Genomic DNA, 11,116 nt, shown 5'->3' with positions numbered 1-11,116 from the left:
CTTCTGATGCCGAGCTTTCTTTTCCTCCTGGTTTGTATTAAAGCAGACCAGAGGATGCAAGTCAAGGGAGTGCCCGTGTCCCATCTCTAATCTTCGGTGGCCTGAACTACAAGTCTATAGTCACAGGCATGTTCTGTAGTAGTTTTTCTAAGGTAGACAATGCCCATGAGGAAAATTATATTCTCACTTTAAAACTTTCTTTCCCTTTGGTCTGAAAGGGAGGTTTTTTCTACTTACTGTATACTTTGCTGATGGCGAAGTGAATCTAGCTATGAGATTATTATTTAAGTTCTTATTTTGGCTATGCTATTACAGAAAAATGTTAGCCATCTCTTTTATAAGGTCTAAAGATTAAATTGTGCATCCTACAGATTCCTTCATAATAGATTTAGTTTCCTATCTTGAAGAGAATAGAGAAATGAAAGAACAAGTTGGGCTTAGAATAGAGAAATGAGGGAGCAAGTCCTAGATCGCTTGCTGACAATAGCAGTATCACATGAATACTTAGCAAACCGTTTCAACCATTAGATAACAACTTAAGAAAACATTTACCAGAAGGTCCAATGCCTTCTATAAATTTTAAGAATCATGTATTTGGAAACACCTCTTAAATATCTAACATGGTGTAGTTTGTTTAACCAGCAAACTTAAGCACAACCATATAAAATGTTTTTAGTTTCTTTCTACCTACAAGTTTAAAACATATGATACATAGATTCAGGTCACTCAAATTAAAATGTATCTTTGATTGATTTTAGCAGCTTAAATTTATGGACAATCTTATCTATAAGCCATTTAAAATAAGACTCTTAATAAAATTTCCCCATGTGGACATACAATATGTACACACATTTAACATAGCATAATAGACCAATATAGCGTTTTTAATAATAGCTTTTAAAATCTTTAACTCTTTTTGTAGATTGCCAATTGATTTGAATTGCTTTTTTAGTAACCTCAGTTAACCATACTTTCTCTCAGTTGGTACTGTTAATACATTATTGGCTTCATCTGTTTACAGAGCCATCCCAAAGTACTGAATACAATGGAAGTGGCTGGAAAAAGTCCATAGGAACCCATAGGAGGACAGCTACACACAGAACCAACAACGCTTTAGTTTTATGAGCAGCAAATCATATATAACTGTGGATGACAAAAGACTTTAAGTCGCCATGTTTAAAATTATAAACTCATAGACCAAATTTGATCTTGTTACAAGGTGATTATTCAAATCTTTGAAAATAAGCACATATTTACATAACCCATAGATCTTAGTAAAAATTCAGCTGTTTTTGAACAATTAGAATTTAACAGACATCAAGAGAACACAATAGATTACTTTAACACATTGCTTTAACAGAGCATCAGAGTTTAATTCTATGTCAAAGAGAAATTGAGCTTCCTGTGATCTTTTGCTGTGAGGTTTCCTTCCTTTACCTTCTTTCATATTGGTGACCATGTTTCTGTGTTTCTGTGTGTAACACATCTTTAAGCATCTTTTTCAGGGCAGGATGAGTGGCAACAAATTCTTTCAGTTTCTGTTTGCTATGAAAAGTCTTAATTTCACCTTCATTCACAAATGAGAGCTTTGCAGGATATAGTATTCTGGGCTGGCAGTTTTTCTCTCTTAGTGCCTGGGCTATGTCTCGCCATTCCCTTCTAGCTTGTAGGGTTTCTGATGAGAAGTCTGCTGTGAGTCTAATTGGAGATCCTCTAAGAGTAATCTGAGGTTTCTCTCTTGCATCTTTTAGGATCTTTTCTTTGTGTTTCACTGTGGTGAGTTTGATTACAACATGTCGTGGTGAGGATCTCTTTTGGTCATGTTTATTAGGGGTTCTATAAGCTTCCTGTACTAAGATGCCTCTGTCCTTCTCCAAACCTGGGAAATTTTCTGCTAGTATCTCACTGAAAATGCCTTCTAATCCTTTGTCCCTCTCCATGCCTTCAGGAACTCCTAGAACTCGAATGTTGGGTTTTTTAATAGTATCCTGTAGATTCCCGACAATATTTTTTAGATTTCTGATTTCTTCTTCTTTTCTTTGGTTTGCCTGTTTCCTTTCCTGTTCTCTGTCTTCTAAGTCCGATATTCTCTCTTCTGCTTCGCCCATTCTGTTTTTAAGGCTCTCTAATGTGTTTGTCATTTGATCTATTGAATTCTTCATTTCATTATGATTTCTAGTCACTATCAGAGTTTCTTGTTCCACTAGTTGTTTCATTTCATTTTGATTCCTCCTTAATATTTCATTTTCACGAGAGAGATTTTCTATCTTGTCCATGAAGGATTTCTGTAGTTGAAGAATTTGTTTTTGAGAAGTTCTTAATGTTCTTAGCAATTTTTTGAGATCTGCTTCTTGCATTTCTTCGATCTCATCATCTTCATAATCTTGAATTGGGGTGTCTTTTTCATTTGGGGGCCTCATAGTGTCTTCCTTGTTCTTGTTACCTCGGTTTTTGCGTTTGTTGTTTGGCATGTTGGAGATACTTGGTTTCTTCACTGTGGTGTTTTTTCTTGTTACACTATGGCTCTATATTAAGTGGACTGTCTGCTTTCGGTGGAGCCTTAGAGGCTTGAGATGAGTGTGGACTGAGAGCTGTGTTTGGTTCCTCAGGGCTGAGGGTGTGTCAAAGATGACACTCCCAGGTTAGGCGTGGTAAATCTCTCTTTCTTTTTTTGATTCAAAAGGGAAGTAATTCCGCACAGCTGAACGTAATTGGAGGTAGTAATTAGCAGGCAAATGATATACCCACAGGAGCCAGAGATCAGAAGCTCTTTCCCAAGGACCACACAGGGAATCTCTGCTGCCCTCAGTGTGGGCTCCAATTCTCCTGCAGTCTCCCACTGGGTTGCCAAGTTAGATGCTAATCTCCTGTTATTTCACCCCTCCCCCCAGAGTCAGGTGTTTCTGCTAGGCTCAGGGCTGGTGCAGACCTGAGGTCGCCCTGCTTATGACGTATGTCCAAAATGGCGCCTGCTCTTTGTCTTGCTCGCCTTTGAGAGGTGAGCGGAGAGAGAGAAACTTGTGTCCGTTTCGGTCACTTTTTTTTTTCCTCTCTCTCTTCTAGTTAGCCTGGTGAACTTTTCCCCACGGAGTTTCAAGCCTTGTTCCCTCTAGCCTCCTCTTTCCGCTTGCCCGCTGGTGTCTCGGGCTATGGAGGTTCGGCTCACCTCGCGTTCCAGCGCTGGTGCGTTGAGTCTGCCGCTGCTGTCCCGAACTTGGGCTCCCACGCTCTCCACGCAGGTCCACTGTGAATCACTAGTTCCGGAAGAGTTTCCTCTGCTGTTTCTTCCCCTACTCTTCCTTGACCCTGCAGTATCTCCACTTATATTAACGTGTGTCTTGACGAACTATCAATGTGCTTCCTTCCTATTCCGCCATCTTGCCGCTCTCCCGGAAAGATGGGTTTCTTGTAAGCAGCAAAAAGATGGGTTTTGTTCTTTAACCCAATCCGCCAATCGGTGTCTTTTAACTGGACAGTTCAAGCCATTAACATTCAATGTGACTATTGAGAAGGAGTAACTTTGTCCTGTCATTTGCCAAAGATTTTTTCTAATATATGGTTTGAGACTCCTGTGATCTTTTGCTGTGAGGTTTCCTTCCTTTGTCTTCTTTCATATTGGTGACCGTGTTTCTGTGTTTCTGTATGTAACACATCTTTAAGCATCTTTTGCAGGGCTGGACAAGTGGCGACAAATTCTTTCAGTTTCTGTTTGCTGTGAAAGGTCTTTATTTCACCTTCATTCACAAATGAGAGCTTTGCTGGATATAGTATTCTGGGCTGGCAGTTTTTCTTTCTTAGTACCTGGGCTATATCTCGCCATACTCTCCTAGCTTGTAGGGTTTCTGATGAGAAGTCAGCTGTGAGTCTAATTGGAGATCCTCTGAGAGTAATCTGGCGTTTCTCTCTTGCACATTTTAGCATCTTTTCTTTGTGTTTCACTGTGGTGAGTTTGATTACGACGTGTCGTGGTGAGGATCTCTTTTGGTCATGTTTATTAGGGGTTCTCTGAGCTTCCTGTACTAGGATGTCTCTGTCCTTCTCCAAACCTGGGAAATTTTCTGCTAGTATCTCACTAAAAAGTCCTTCTAATCCTTTGTCCCTCTCCATGCCTTCAGGAACTCCTAGAACCCGAATGTTGGGTTTTTTAATAGTATCCTGTAGATTTCTGACAGTATTTTTTAGATTTCTGATTTCTTCTTCTTTTCTTTGATTTGACTGTTTCCTTTCCTGTTCTCTGTCTTCTAATTCCGATATTCTCTCTTCTGCTTCACCCATTCTGTTTTTAAGGCTTTCTAATGCGTTTGTCATTTGATCTATTGAGTTCTTCATTTCATTGTGTTTTTTTGTCACTATCACAGTTTCCTGTTCTACTAGTTGTTTCATTTCATTTTGATTCCTCCTTAATATTTCATTTTCACGAGAGAGATTTTCTATCTTGACCATTAAGGATTTCTGTAGTTGAAGAATTTGTTTTTGAGAACTTCTTAATGTTCTTATCAATTTTTTGAGATCTGCTTCTTGCATTTCCTCTATCTCTTCATCTTCATAATCTTGCATTGGCGTGTCTTGTTCTTTTGGAGGCATCATAGTGTCTTCCTTGTTCTTGTTACCTCGGCTTCTATGTTTGTTGTTTGGCATGTTGGAGATAATTTATGGTTTTTTTTTTTTTTGCTGTGGTGTTTTTTTCTTGTTATACTATGCCTCTAAGTGGGCTGTCTGCTTTGATGGATCCTTAGGGGCTGTGATGGGTGTGGCCAGAGAGCTCTGCTTGATTCTTCAGGTTTAAGGCTGTGCAAAAAGTGACTCACCCAGATTGTTCACTGCCTTGTTCCTTACTGTATCTCTCTCTCTCTCTTTTTTTTTTTTTGACTCAGTTGAGAAGTAATCCCGAATGGCTGAGTGAAATTGAGGGTAGTTGAAATCTGGCCTCTGTGAGTATTCGTTTGATCTACCCCTGGGACCACACAAAGAGTTTATGCAGCCCTCAGGGCGTTCTCAAGATTCACCAAATTCGGAAGTTATTGAGTTTGTGGCTGCGCTTTAGATATGTAAAATGGCTCCTGCTCTTTGTTTTGCTCGTTGAGTGACAAGAGAGGCCTCTGCTTTTCCCCCCCAATGTCTTGGGTTTCTGCTGTCTTTGTCTTACCTCCCTCCTGTTCCCGCGCTGGCGAGAGACTGCGGCTCCTCTCCCGCGGTTGAGTTTCCATGCGGTGGGCTGCCTGCAGGTCCTCTGTGTCACATCTACTAGATCCAGAAGCGTTTCCTCTGCAGCTTTTTTCTTGAGTCTTTTCCTGAGGCTACAGTAATTCCACTTTTATGAAACTTTATTTTCCCAAACTACGACGCACGTCCTCACTATCCGCCATCTTGGCTCCGCCCGGGAGAATGGACATTTTGATGGTATTGATTCTTCCAATCCATGAGCATGGGAGATTTTTCCATTTTATGGTATCCTCTTCTATTTCCTTCTTTAAGATTTTGTAATTCTCATTGTAGAGATCTATAACTCCTTGGTTAAGTTTACCGCAAGGTATTTGATTGTTTTTGTAGCTATTGTGAATGTGATTGATCTTAGCAGTTCTTTGTCAGCCGTGACATTGCCTGTGTATACAAAGGCTTTTGATTTTTGCATTGGTTTTATATCCTGGCTGTGAGTTTTTCATAAATTGCTTTGATTGTATTGAGGAATGTTCCTTCTATATCCAATTTGCTTAGAGTTTTCATCATGAAAGGGAGTTTTTTTTTAATCAAATTCTTTCCTGCATCTATTGAGATAATCATATTGTTTTTCTTCTGCAGTTTGTTAATGTGGTGTATCACATTGATTGACTTGTGAATATTGACCCATCCCTGAATACCAGGGATAAATCCCACTTGGTCTGGGTGGATGATCTTTCTGATGTGTTGTTGCATTCTATTGGCCAGAATTTTATTGGGGATTTTTGTGTCTATGTTCGTCAGGGATATTGGTCTGTAATTCTCTTTCTCTGCTGCATCTTCTTCATGTTTAGGAAGTAAGGTGATGCTGGCTTCAAAATAAAAATTTGGGAGGATTCCGTTTTTTTAAATTGTTCTGCATAATTTGAGAAGAATTGGAGTTAGCTCTTCTTTAAATGTCTGGTAGAATTCAGTAATGAATCCATCTGGTCCCGGGCTTTTCTTTATTGGGAGGGCCTGTATTAGTGATTCAATTTCTAACTCGTTTATGGGTCTGTTTAGGTTTTCTATGCCTCCATGGTTTAATTTAGGTAGGTCGTATGTGTCCAGGAATCTATCCATTTCTGATAGATTTCCTGTTTGCTGGCATACAACTCTTTGTAGTAATTTCTGATGACTCTTTTTATTTCTGTGGTGTCTGTTGTTACATTCCCTTTTCATCTCTGATTTTATTGATTTGGGTCTTCTCTCTCTGTTTTAGTTAGTTGGACAATTGGTGTGTCATTTTTTTTGTTTTTTTAAAAAACCATTTCTGTGTGACTGATCTTTTGTAATTTATTTGGATTCAAACTGTTGATTTATTCACAGATTTTAATGATTTCTCTTCTCTTACTAGTTTTGGGTTTGGTTTGCTAAAGTTTTTTAGATCCTGGAAATGTATCGATAGCTCATTTGTTTCGTGCCTTTCCATTTTCTTGATGTAGGCACCTATTGCTATAAACTTTCCTCTTAACACTGCTTTTGCTGTATCCCATAAGTTTTTTTATTTAAAGATTTATATATTTATTTGAAAGTCAGAGTTACACAAGAGAGGAGAGGGAGGGAGGGAGGGAGGGAGGGAAGGAGGGAGAGTGAGAGAGAGAGAGAGAGAGATCTTCCATCTGCTGGTTTACTCCTCATTTGGCCACAATGGCCGGAGCTGTGCTGATCTGAAGCCAGGAACCAGGAACTTGGAACTTCTTCCATGTCTCCCATGCAGGTACAGGGACCTAAAGACTTGGGCCATCTTCTACTGCTTCCGCAGGCCATAGCAGAGAGCTGGATCAGAATTGGAGCAGCCAGCACTAGAACCAGCACCCAAATGGGATGCCAGCGCTTCAGGCAAGGGCGTTAACCAGCTCCACCACAGCGCCAGCCCTATAAGTTTTGATATGTTTTGTTGTTATCCTCATTTACTTCCAGAAAATTTTTGATTTCTCTTTTGATTTCTTCTACGACCCACTGTTCAGATGCATGTTGTTCATATGTGTTCATATGTTGTTCATATGTGTTCATATGTGTTTGCATGTGCTCTAGGGATTCCTGAGTTGCTTATTTGCAGCTTCATTCCATTGTGCTCTGAGAAGATGCATGGTATGATTTCGATTCTTTGAATTTGCTGAGACTTGCTTTATGGCATAGTATGTGGTCAATCCTAGAGTAGGCTCCATGGACTGCTGAGAAAAATGTGAATTCTTCAAGTGTAGGATGAAAAGTTCTATAGATATCTGTTAGATCCATTTAGTCTATAGTGTTGATTAAATCTGTTTCCTTGTTGACCTTATGTCTGGTTGGACTTTCTGTTCCTGAAAGTGGAGTGTTGGAGTCCCCAATACTGTTGTATTGGAGTCTAAGTCTCCTTTTAAGTTTCTTAACATTTCTTTTAAATAACCTAGTGCCCTGTAATTAGGTGCATATACATTGATAATCGTTATATCTTCCTGTTGAATTGATCTGTTAATCATTATATAGTGCCCCCCTTTGTCTCTTTTGACAGTTTTTGTGTTAAAGTTTATTTTGTCTGGTATTACGATGGCTATTCCAGCTCTTTTTGGTTTCTGCTACCATGGAGTATCTTTTTCCAACCTTTCACTTTTAGTCTGCATGCATCTTTGTTGGAAAGATGTGTTTCTTGTAAGTAGCAAATAGATTTTTTTAAAATCCATTCAGTCAGTGTCTTTTAATTGAACAGTTGAGGCCATTTACATTCAATGTGACTATTGATAAGTTGTAACTTTGTTCTGCCATTTTTCCAATGGTATTTCTAATATATGCTTTGAACTTCCTGTGATCTTTTACTGAGTGATTTTCTTTTACCTTCTTTCATATTGATGGACATGTGTCTGTGCTTCTGTGTAACACATATTTAAGCATCTTTTGCAGTGGTGGATGAGTGGTGACAAATTCTTTCAATTTCTGTTTGCTATGAAAGGTCTTTATTTCACCTTCATTCACAGATAGAGTTTTTTTTTCTCTTAGGACTTGGGCTATATCTGGCCATTCTCTCCTAGCTTGTAGGGTTTCTGATGAGAAGTCAGCTGTGAGTCTAATTGGAGATCCTCTGAGAGTAATCTGGCGGTTCTCTCTTGCACATTTTTGAATCTTTTCTTTATGTTTCACTGGTGAATTTGATTACAATGTGTTGCAGTGAAGATCTTTTCTGGTCATATATATTGGGAGTTTTTTGTGCTTCCTGTTCTTGGATGTCTCTTTCCTTCTCCAAACCTGGGAAGTTTTCTTCTAGCATCTCACTAAAAAGGCCTTCTAATCCTTTCTGTCTCTCTATGCCTTCAGGAACTCCTAGAACCAGAATGCTGGGATTTTTAATGGTACCCTGTAGATTTCCAACAATATTTTTTAAATTTCTAATTTCCTCTTCTTTAGTTTGACGGTATTGTTTCCTGTGCTCTGTCTTCAAAGTCTGATATTCTCTCTTCTGCCTCGCTGATTCTGTTTTTAAGGCTCTCAAATGTGTTTTTTATTTGTTCTTTTGAATTCTTCATTTCATTTTGATTTCTCTTCAATATCTCAATTCATGTTCTACTAAATTCCTGATTTTATTTTGATTCATCCTTAAGATTTCGTTTTCATGAGAGATAATTTCTTTTATGTCCTGTTGATTCCAGTAGTTCGTGTGTTCGCTGTTTGTTACGTTGAAGTATTCTTATCATCAATTTTTTGAGTTCTGTTTCTTGCATTTCATCTATCTCATCGTCTTTCATAATCTCGCATTGAAGCATCATGTTCTTTTGGGAGCGTCATGTTGTCTTCCTTATTTTTGTTTCTTGGATTGTTGCATTTGTTGTTTGGCATTTGTGTAGATACTTATTGGTTCACTTTCTAGATGGCCACAATGGTGGGAGGTGTGCTGATCTGATGCCAGGAACCTAGAGCTTCTTCCACATTCCATGCAGGTGCAGGGGTGCAAGCACTTGGACCATCTTGTACTGCTTTCCCATGCCATATCAGAGAGCTGGATCAGATGTGGAGCAGCTGGGATTTGAACTGGTGCCCATATGGGATGCTGGCACTGCAGGTAGCAGCTGAACCTGATATACCACTCTTCTGGCCCCTAAAAAGGCCTTCTAGTCCTTTCTCACTTTTCATGCCTTCAATAACTCCTAGAGCTTGTATATTGTGTTGTTTGATAGTACCCTGTAGATTCCAACAATGGTTTTTAGTTTTCTAATTTCCTCTTCTTGTTTTTTTGTTTGACTGTATAATTTCTTAGACAAATGCTATTTGTCTTCTGTGTCAGATATTCTTTCTTCTGCTTCACCAATTGTGTTAAGGCTTTCTATTGCATTTTTTGTTAAATTCTTCATTTCTGAGATTTCATTTTGCTTTCTCTTAAGATCTTAATTTTGTGGGAGAAATTTTCTTTCCTGCCATGTACAGATTTCACTAGGTTGTGCATTTTTTTCAGATTACTTTTAAGTAATCCTATGACAAAGTTGTTGATTTTTATTTCTGGCATTTTTTCAAACTCGTCATCTTCACAATCTAGTATTGAAGTGTTGTATTCTTTTGGGGGTGTCATGTTGTGTTCCTTATTCTTGTTTCTTGATACATTTGTTATTTGGGATTTGTGGAGATACTAGATGTTTTTTTTTTTTTCACTGCAGCAGCTTTTATCTTTGGACTATGTCTTTTGCAATAATAGAATGTCTGCTTTCAGCAAATACCTAGAGTTATGATTTGGCTGTGGCCAAGGAGCTCTGTTCAGTGCTCTAGGTTGAAGGGAGTGTTAAGGTGACACCTAGGTTGGGCATGGTAAAACTTTTTTTTTTTTATCAGAGGGAAGGTATGTTCTGTCCTGTTGGTGTAGATTCAGCTCACTTCCTCTCCTCAAAGGAGACCAGTGCTGGGTGCTAGCCCCAGTGTGTATAATATTTGTCTGCACTTCCACAAGGGCCACACAAAGGATCTGTGCAGTCCTCAGTGTAAGCAGATTTCCCAGCAGTGTCCCTCACCAGGGAACCAGGGAGCCCTGAGTGAGTGGATCCTCTCACAGTGACTGCCACAAGTCCCAGTCACAGCCTGAGCCTTCCCACATAGCCTCAGTGTTTTCTCAGTTCTGGCACACAAGCCTACCACAGTCTTGAGCACCCAGGTGCCTGTCAGTCCTCCCTGCCAGACTCAGGAGTCTCCACTCAGCTGGTTGCTGGGTATGGACATGTGCTGGTGCAGCTGTTATGTATGTTCAAAATTGCACCCACTCTCTATTGACTTCTTACAGGGCACTGTTGCAGAGCGATCTGAGAGAAAAACATGCCCCTTCCTCCTTTTTTTCTCCTCTAGTTTGGCAGGTACACTATCCTCCACAGAGCTGCAATCAGGATTCCCTCCAGGATTTTCCTGCAGCTTTATCACCAGTGGCTTGGGCTGCTGCAATCTGGTCTCATCTCTCTCTCCAAAGCTGGTGTGGAGGCTCTTGGCTGCTGGAGTCCTGATTTGTGTGCATCCACACCCTCCATGTAGGTGTGCTGTGTCCGTCTAATTTGTGTGATGTTTTCTCTGCTGTTTTCTAACTCTTCCCAGTGACTATATTGTCTCCACTTTTTAAAAACTATCTTCTCCTAGACTAGAGCAGCAAGCTTCTTCCCTAGTCTGTCATCTTAACCAATCTTCACAAACCATTTTAAACTGAAGTCAGTTGTATTTAAGTATACTCACATTCATATTTTACATCCACATTGTAAATATTATGTTCAAAAATCTTCCCTATGTAGATGCAAAACTAGAAGCTACTATCAGTGAAATTTCCATACATTAGTCTTGGAAATGATTTATAGGATAAGAGTGAAAAGCAACAACAAAGTAAGACAAAAAAAAAAAAAAACACAAGATTCCTTCTTGGCCAGCACCCTGGCTCAATAGGCTAATCCTCCGCCTTGCGGCACTGGCACACTGGGTTCTA

Source organism: Lepus europaeus, chromosome 20 (assembly GCF_033115175.1).
Source record: "Lepus europaeus isolate LE1 chromosome 20, mLepTim1.pri, whole genome shotgun sequence".
Lineage (NCBI taxonomy): Eukaryota > Metazoa > Chordata > Mammalia > Lagomorpha > Leporidae > Lepus > Lepus europaeus.
The sequence above is the reverse complement of the archived record's forward strand: the minus strand, read 5'-3'. Positions refer to the sequence as shown.